The sequence below is a fragment of the Polypterus senegalus genome, chromosome 1 (assembly GCF_016835505.1).
Source record: "Polypterus senegalus isolate Bchr_013 chromosome 1, ASM1683550v1, whole genome shotgun sequence".
NCBI classification, from domain to species: Eukaryota; Metazoa; Chordata; class Cladistia; order Polypteriformes; family Polypteridae; genus Polypterus; species Polypterus senegalus.
Window position 1 is genome coordinate 181,281,583 of NC_053154.1, and position 10,306 is coordinate 181,291,888.

Genomic DNA, 10,306 nt, shown 5'->3' on the forward strand with positions numbered 1-10,306 from the left:
AATGATCTTCCTAACCATAAAGGTATAATGCAAGCAAGGAAAACAATAGGTTATCTAGATATGAAATACCCTGTTGCATATAAGTTATTGTGCCTGGAGAAAATAAACATTTACTCAACATCAACCTGACACTAAACCAGCCTCACAGCTCCATTATCTATACTTTATAATGTTTAACTATTTCACTGACACTATAAATTTCTAGGGTAACCAGATATCTTGGTGACAATCCCAGTTTCCAATTATTCATCCAAAGACACAACTGAAGAATATCAAAATTTCCCAGTTTTAACAGACAACCATCTAATAAAAATTTCAGTTCTGCAAACATTGCTTTGCTAAAACAAACATCAACACAATATATTTATAGCAGCACACTCAATTCTTCAAGGGGATACCCCACTTGAATAACAACTAGCGTTATATTTAAACAGCATCATGAGGACAAACAAGAACAAGACAAAACCAAAGAGTACCAGTATTTGTTTCCACCTCAACCACTTAGTGTAATTATATGTGTTTATTTGTGAAAGTGTTTATTTTTTCTTTGCCTTGATCTCTCTTTGATGATGATTACATGAAGCTGGCATTAAAAAATGAAGATGGGCTTTAAGTGTGGTCATACATGCTACACAAGTGTCCCGGTTTTGCTAATTTGAAAATTTGGTCAGCCTTTCACTTGTGTTATTTCTTAATATTTATCACAACTATATAGCTTTGCAAGTCTAATTTCAAGATAATTACTATGGTCAAACATGCTCAAGAAAAAACACATTAATTACAAACTTTTTTAATGTATGTTAATTGGCAACTGTAAATTGTCACTGTATATGAATACAGGGTGCATGTGTAAGTGAGAGTGGTCCCTGTGAATGACTACAGGCCTGTCCAGGCCTGTTTCAGCCTTTTATGCAGTCCTGTTGGGATAGCCTCTGGCCCTCACAACCCTGAAATAGATTGAGGAGGTTCTAGAATGTGCCTACTGAATTCAGTCCATTGAGTGCTACAGTGCTTGCAGAACTCTCAAACGCATCTGAACCTGCAGAGGTTTTAAAGCCAGAAAGACTGATCACAAATTCAAGGGGCATTCAACCAATTATAAATGTTCTTAAATCAGTCCTCTTGGTTTTCAAGCTTCAAGTGATAGTATATGACACTGGTGTTGTTGACAGCTGGGACACCTGCCTTCAGTCCATCAACACAAGGGGCTGCATGGTAACTTGATCAGGTGATGGTGGAGCAGATTGTCACCACAGAAGAACCAGAAAAGACCACAGAGAATAGTACAGATTAGTAAAGATTGAGGATCTGTGAAGAATATGATAATTCTATGCAGGCAGGAATACTACTAAGATGTAGCTACAAAAAAGCCATATTAAAGTAATGGTTTTTTAGTAGTTTTTTTTTAATGATCCACAGTACTAGCCTGGCAAATATCTACTAGTAAAGTACTACAGATTTTGAGTGCATAACAGCAAAAGGCTGCCTTACCACTTCTTTTAAGTTTAACTCTTGGAATTATAAACAGACCTCCATTTGTAGTAGTAATTTAAAGTCAATTCTGAATGACATGGGTAATCAATGTAATGATGCTAAAATTGGTGATGTGCTCAGATTTTCTTTTCCTAATCAAGATTCTGTCAGCTGCTTTTTGCACTAATTGTAACTGATTACAGTGGAATCTTGGGTCACGAATGTCTTGGAACATATACAAATCAGGTTACGACCAAAAAGTTCACCAAACTCTTGCATCTGTTCACAGCCACACACTTGGGTGACGAACAAGCCAGTTTCCCTTCCGGTTCGTACGCGCCAATGATTTCCGCATGTGTTCAGTCTCTCCCTGTGCATTCACTGTGAACTCTTTGTGCTCTATTTTGTTTCCCTTCCGGTTCATATACGACGGTGATTTACGCACATGTTCAGTCTCTCCCTGTACAGTACATTGTTCTCGGTCAGACGTGCATCGTGCAGAGGGACTTTACCTTAAAACTGTAATCTCCTCTCCACCCAGCTTCCTGCTCACTTACTTCATGCCAGAACTCGACTCATGCAAGATTAGTTTTCTTGGTTGTTATGGTTAGTTTTGTATATATTAAGAATTATTCAAATGTTCATTTTTTTCCCTGTGCTTAAAACTCATATAAAAAAGTGTTTACAGCGAGCGGTTCGTAAGGCTGTAGCGTCAACTCTTGCAATGTTTTTCTCTGTTCAAGGTTTTCTCAGTATTATTCAAAGTTTTTACATTTAGTTTACTATTGCACTGTGCATTCTATGGTATAATTACAACTTTTATACTATTTTTGTGCTTAAAAATCTTTTAAAAAAATATATTTACATAAAGTTCATACAGTCTGGAATGGATTAATTGTATTTACATACAATCCTATGGAGGAAATTACTTCGGGTCACGACCAAATCAGGTTGCGACCAGAGTTTTGGAACTAATTACGGTCGTGACCCGAGATTCCACTGTACTATCTTTTTTAAGTACTCCTGTTAGGAATGCATTACAATAAGCTAGTTGACTAAAAAGTGTGAACAAACTCTTTAGAGTCTTGTAATTTATAAGACGCCTAACTTTTGCTATATTCCTTAGGTGAAAAAATGTAGGCCTAGTAATCTTGTTAATATGTGATTTAGAGTTTAGGTCAGAGTCAATAGTTACCCCTAAATTCTTTACCTCTGTCTTGACTTTTTAAGCCTAAGGGATCAAGTTTATTTCTAATACCCTTACTATACCCATATTTGCCAATCAGTAAGATTTCTGTTTTTTCCTTATTTAGTCTAAGAAAGGTACTACTCATCTAAACGGACATACTGCTAAGACATTAGATTAGAGAGCCAAAAACGTTAGGCTCATCAGGTGCTAGATAAATACAGCTGTGTGTCATCTGCATAGCTATGGTAACTCGCCTTGTGCTTTGACATAATCTGACCTAATTGGTAGCATGTAAAGTGAAAAAAGCAGAGGATAGAATAGATCCTTGCGGTACACCATATACAACTTCATGTGTCTCCAAAGTATAATCACTACAACTAGCAGAACTGTCTACCACTGAAATCAATGTAAGAGGCTGCACTGTCTAAGGTGATTTATAAGAGCACTGTGGTCTATGGTGTCAAATGTTACACTCAAGTCTAAGAGAACAAGAACAGATATACAGTGCCTCCGGAAAGTATTCACAGCGCATCACTTTTTCCACATTTTGTTATGTTACAGCCTTATTCTAAAATGGATTAAATTAATTTTTTTCCTTAGAATTCTACATGCAACACCCCATAATGACAACGTGAAAGCAGTTTAATTGATATTTTTTCAAAATAATTAAAAATAAAAAAATTGAGAAAGCACATGTACATAAGTATTCACAGCTTTTGCCATGAAGCTCAAAATTGAGCTCAGGTGCATTCTGTTTCCCCTGCTCATCCTTGAGATGTTTCTGCAGCTCAATTGGAGTCCACCTGTGGTAAATTCAGTTGATTGGACATGATTTGGAAAGGCTCACACCTGTCTATATAAGGTCCCACAGTTGACAGTTCATATCAGAGCACAAACCAAGCATGAAGTCAAAGGAATTGTCTGTAGATCTCTGAGACAGGATTGTCTTGAGGCACAAATCTGGGGAAGTTACAGAAAACTTTCTGCTGCTTTGAAGGTCCCAATGTGCACAGTGGCCTCCATCATCCGTAAGTGGAAGAAGTTCGAAACCACCAGGACTCTTCCTAGAGCTGGCCGGCCATCTAAACTGAGCGATCGGGGGAGAAGGGTCTTAGTCAGGGAGGTGACCAAGAACCCGATGGTCACTCTGTCAGAGCTCCAGAGGTCCTCTGTGGAGAGAGGAGAACCTTCCAGAAGGACAACCATCTCTGCAGCAATCCACCAATCAGGCCTGTATGGTAGAGTGGGCAGACGGAAGCCACTCCTTAGTAAAAGGCACATGGCAGCCCACCTGGAGTTTGTCAAAAAGCACCGGAAGAACTCTCAGACCATGAAAAACAAAATTCTTTGGTCTGATGAGACAAAGATTGAACTCTTTAGTGTGAATGCCAGGAGTCACGTTTGGAGGAAACCAGGCACCGCCCATCACCAGGCCAATACCATCCCTACAGTGAAGCATGGTGGTGGCAGCATCAAGCTGTGGGGATATTTTTCAGTGGCAGGAACTGGGAGACTAGTCAGGATAAAGGGAAAGATAACTGCAGCAATGTACAGAGACATCCTGGATGAAAACCTGCTCCAGAGCGCTCTTGACCTCAGACTGGGGCAATGATTCATCTTTCAGCAAGACAACGACAAAGCACACAGCCAAGATATCAAAGGAGTGGCTTCAGGACAACTCTGTGAATGTCCTTGTTTGGCCAAGTCAGAGCACAGACATGAATCCGATTGAACATCTCTGGAGAGATCTTAAAATGGCTGTGCACCGACACTTCCCATCCAAATTGATGGAGCCTGAGAGGTGCTGCAAATAGGAATGGGTGAAACTGGCCAAAGATAGGTGTGCCAAGCTTGTGGCATCATATTCAAAAAAGACTTCAGGCTGTAATTGCTGCCAAAGGTGCATTGACAAAGTATTGAGCAAAGGCTGTGAATACTTATGTACATGTGATTTCTCAGTTTTTTTATTTTTAATAATTTGCAAAAACCTCAAGTAAACTTTTTCACATTGTTATTATAAGGTGTTAAGTGTAGAATTCTGAGGAAAAAAATGAATTGAATCCATTTTGGAATAAGGCTGTAACATAGCAAAATGTGGAAAAAGTGATGCGCTGTGAATACTTTCCGGATGCACTGTATGGCCTCTATCCACATTAACCCACAAATCATTTACTACTTTAACCAGTTTCTGTACTGTGATTTATTCTAAAAACTGACTGATATTTTGTGAAGAATATAATGCTGAATCAAGTAATAATTTAGCTACTTAATTACTGGTTTTTCTAGAATTTTACTTAAGAAAGGCAGGTTAGAAATTGGTCTAAAGTTGTTAAAAACAGAGGAATTGCGATTATTTTTCTTGAGCAGTTGTTTAACAACTGCAGTCTTAAGACAGGGAAGCCTCCTGTATCTAAGGATGAGTTCACTAGGCCAAGTACACTATCAATTAGCACATCTGAGACATTTTTGAAAAATCTTGTTGGAATTGGGTCAAGCACACAGGTGGAGGGTTTCAGCTGAGATATTATTTTACGTAGTTCAGGTCAATCTATTCCAGTGAAAGAATTATACTCACAACAAAATGCTGGGATTCAATCGGAATAACTTGGGGGGGTTATTGTTGATGTACCAAATTATTTTTTTTACTTTTATTTTTTCAATTTTATTGAATTTATTAAAGTTATATTATTTCTAATACCATAACATCCTCAACTTATATTCAACAATTTTCACAATATAACCTAATGTTTTATCTGTCTTTTTGATTAACTAGAGAGTGAGAATTTTGTGCCAATGTAAACCCTAAATCCTTTTCAGAGTCTACCTACTGTAAGGCAACTTCACCATTAATTTAAAGATTCTTGAATTATATTTGCTGCCCCTTTGTATCTGCTATTCCTCCAGTTTTAGTAGCATTTATGAATTACAGAAATTTGCTAACCAAACTAGAATTATCAGTTATATAAAGTACAGTTGTAGAATAAGCAACAGTCAAAGGACAAACTCCTGAGGGACACCACCAATGTCCTCATTCATGTGAAGCATTCTTCTATTATCTGTATTATTTGGATCTGGCCAATTAGTCAAGTCAAAGTACAGTTTTGCTTTTTATATGTAATGGAAATAGCTTCTAGTTTCATACTTGGTCTTAAGTGAGGAACTTTATTAAAGATTTAAAATTATATCATATGTTCTGCTTTTGTCTACTACTCCAGTTTTCTGTTTAAAAAAGTATAACATTGCTTTTTCATTATCTTCCTCTCATAAACCCATGCTAGCTATAATTTGGCATATTGTTAGATCCATTTTTATTTATGTTTTATTTTAGTTTCCGTAATATTTCATGAATGATCGAATTATCAAAGGATTTCAACTGAAATACAGTTCTTCATTTAACAGCCTTGCTCTCTATATACATGATGCGTAATCAATAATATGTTGTAAGGGTTATAAGACTTAAGAAAGTCCAATTTTAATTTATACATATAACATAATAAAACATGACATTTTCAAATCATGTTAATTCAAATTAGGATCACTTACTATATCCCAGCAGAATCAGGTCCATGAAATGCCCTCCTCACGCACAAATCTACACTAACGAGGCCAGTTTAAAAATAGTGGTTAGCCTAACTTTGTGGAATATGTGAGAAAAATTGGAGAATCCAGAAAAATGATAGGTGCAGACACAAGAATAAGAATGCTCAGTCCTCATCAAATAGTGATTGGACATGAGATTCAATTCAAACCTAGGATGTTGGATTTGTGAGGATATGGCAGCTACCTTTCCACCCATTTCTTTTTCTTTTGTTTCCAAACTTACACATTGTAGGTGTTGAATATCTAGAAAAACCTGATGGCCTGTCATAATTTGGCTTTTTGAGAAATGTTAAAATCAGCCAATAATGGATGTTAAATTCATCTACTGTATAACTGTTATTTATGCCTTTTATGTGATTTCATTGAATACGTAGCTACTGTATTTTTGTGTGCATTTAATGTTCTAAAGTTATTATAATTGTAATTAATTCTTGTAAAGGCTTCATTTCCATTATACTAAAATACAACAATTACCAATCAGATGCATTATATAGATATTTTTTTTTAAATTCTTTAATGAGCAAGTTGGCCTAAATAAATAAGGATGAGACACAGATGGAGAGATTACAAACAAGAGAACTATATAAATAATGTGGTAGCACTTCTTCAGAATGAGTCACAAGTTTTAAACATTGTCCTTGCTAAAGACATTATCAGAACAAAGACGTTGTTTACACCTTACTACCATTCAAAAGATTATTTACTCCTGAAACAAATATTTAGCAAAACACTGTTTCAGTAAATAACATTGACCCTAGCCAAAATGTATTTGCAAAATATTTTTATTTTCTTTTGCCTGTAGTAACATATTAAAGCTTATAGCATGATATAATATATTGATTACTAGCAGGAGTATCCCTTGCTACCCATGAATGGGGTAAAGTGCAATTGTGGTCACTAAATAAATTCATCAGGGAAACCAAAATTACACTAGCTAAACTCAACATGGGGAACAATTTTGCATGCCAAGTTACAAAATAGAAATCCAATTTATGTAGGATTTCCAAAAAGAGACACAGGGAGGACATATAAACACCAGACTGTCTTGGAATCTGAACCCTGGTGTAATGAGACAGCAATGAAGTTCAATCAATATTCAACATGGGCTGTGCTTCTAATAAGTTCTTCACTCATATACATAACCTACTTACAAATATAATGCTTTCACATACAGTATGCATTTTATTTCTAATAATTATTACAGTGATCCCTCGCTATATCGCGCTTCGACTCTCGCGGCTTCACTCCATCGCGGATTTTAAATGTAAGCATATCTAAATATATATCACGGATTTTTCGCTGGTTCGCGGATTTCTATGGACAATGGGTCTTTTAATTTATGGTACATATTTCCTCAGTTTGTTTGCCTAGTTGATTTCATACAAGGGACACTATTGGCGGACGGCTTAGAAGCTACCCAATCAGAGCATGTATTACGTATTAAATAAAACTCCTCAATGATATACAATATGCTTCCCGCGCAGTGCTAGATTGTTTGCTTTTCTCTGTCTCTCTCACTCTTTCTGCCTGACGGAGGGAGTGTGAGCAGAGGGGCTGTTTGCCTAGAGGATACGGACACTCCTCTAAAAAATGCCGCTTTATCGTGGTGCTTTGGCATACTTTAAAGCCCAAAAGCAAGTATTGATTTTTTGATTGTTTGCTTTTCTCTCGCTCTCTCTCTCTCTCTGACATTCTCTACTCCTGACACGCATCTTTAAAGAGAAGATATATTTGCATTCTTTTAATTGTGAGAAAGAACTGTCATCTCTGTCTCATCATGGAACACAGTTTAAACTTTTTACTAAAGTGTGTTATTTCATGTCTAGAGGGCTCTAATAATGTTAACAGTGTGGAAGAGTTTATAAGGGCTTAAAATATATAATAATAACCATACAAACATATGGTTTCTACTTCACGGATTTTCACCTATCGCGGGTGTGGACGAAAACTCAGACCCGACAGCAGGTGCGGTTATGAAGCAGCTTTATTTTTCAGAGTCACGGTGAGAAGAGTTTCAGAAAAGCAGACAATCAAATATACATGACAGCGTCAGGGCTCTTCTGAACCCCGTCTGTTGGGTGGGGTCCAGTTTTATACCCCTAGAATGCGTGATTTAATATCATCATGAAATGTAACAGTCAACACATTTATTATACACAAACCTTGAGCCCCTTTAACGTCCCTTGTAAAACTTGATTTCTTGGCTCCTTTTGTTATGGCGTTCAGATGTTAGCTAAGGGAAAATGTGATAAAGCAGACACATGTGTGTAATGCTCAGATTTTGAGTCCTTTGCACAAATATTTTTCTGTTTGCTAAAACAAAGCATACTTTTACAAGGTTTAGTAATGCCTACTTCTCAGACATGAATTAGTACAAGGGAACGAAGAGAACATTCAGTTTCCACATTCCCCCCTTTTTTAGCAAACAAAAAATATTTGATCGGGGAGAGTTGAGTAGGAAAGGGTAGGAGAGGGGGATGGAGTGGAGTGGACGGAGGAGTGTGGGGTGGCTGTGCTGATCTGAAGCATTTTTTCTTTGTGTAAAAAGTAAGCCTTTGCCATAGAGGCAGTAAAATACTTGCATACAATGTATCTTATTAAGGGAACAATACAGCAAGCTACAAGCAGGAGAACGATTAAAGCAACCGTAAGAGAGATGAAAACTGACTTAAGCCATTTGACCAGGTTGAGTGGAGGTGTGTTCTGACTCAGGACCCACAACAGTAGCTACAGCTCAGTTAAATGAGCCACCAGAAACCTGCAAACAGGAACAAAGCACAAGAAGTCCCTGGTGACTTGAAAATAAATCACCCTAAAATGTCCAAATATAGCTGAAAGTGCATACAATTTTTACTATTATGTTCTAGAAAATAGTCTGTCGGAAGAACAAAAAGCCAGCTTTCTTTCAAGCCGTGCTTTATATAGTGTCTTTCATACATTTATCAGTCCATCCATTTTCTAACCTGCTTCAGTTCAGGGTCATGGTCATCTGGCACCTATCAAAGTTGTGGGCACTGGAACCCTTGAACTGGATGCCATCCTATCACAGGGCACACTCGTTCACATGTCCATAAGAAACACCAGGCAAAAGTAAATTATCCAGTTAACTCAGTTTTTACATCTTCAGGATATGGCAGCAAACAAGGATACCACAATCAAGGGTGTCATCTTTTGCAATGTGAGATGTGAATCCAAGCAGGCAGTCCCTCAACTTTAACAGCGTGTGGTGTCGACAGCAGAACTTGGACCGTTCCTCTCCACCGAGGGTGATGCCAATGTTTCTTTCGAGTATCTCTAACCAGAATCCAGGGGAGGACTAGCTCCAGGCCTGATTCACCTGCTCGTGGACTTCCTTCAGAGAAGCTCGGAGACCTGTAAGACTGGAAAGAAGATCATTGTCCACAGTATGCAGTGTAACATTACCTATGACCATGCCGACTGGCATGGGCCGTCCGGTCAGAATTTCGAATGGCGACAGCCCTAACTGCCGATGTGTTATTCCCCTTAATCCCATCAAGGCCAGAGGCAGAGCATCAGGCCAAGTTAAATTTGTTTGCTCACAGATTTTAGCCAATTTAGATTGCAAGGCACCATTGCATCGTTCCACAATACCTCCACTCTGGGGGTGGTATTTGCAATAATGATGCACATTTATCTGGAGCCAGGTGGTTAATTCATTTATAACGGAATTTACAAAGTGTGTGCCATTTTCAGTTTGTAATTTCTGCGGTATGCCCCATCTTGGAATGATTTCCTTTATCGAAGCTTTTGCCACAGTTTTGGCATCTGCATGTTTGGAAGGGAAAGCTTCCACCCATCGGGTGAACACATCAACAGTTACTAAACAGTATCGGTACCCCTTTGATGGTGTTAATTCAATGAAGTCCATTTGAAGGCGTTCGAATGGACCCATTAGGTTAGATGTAACGGCGGGACTTACCTGGGTGCCCTTTCCTACATTACATTTTTGACATAATGCACAGCGCCTGCAGAACTGCTCTGCATATGTAGAGAAACCTACAGCTTCCCAAAGTTTTTCAACAT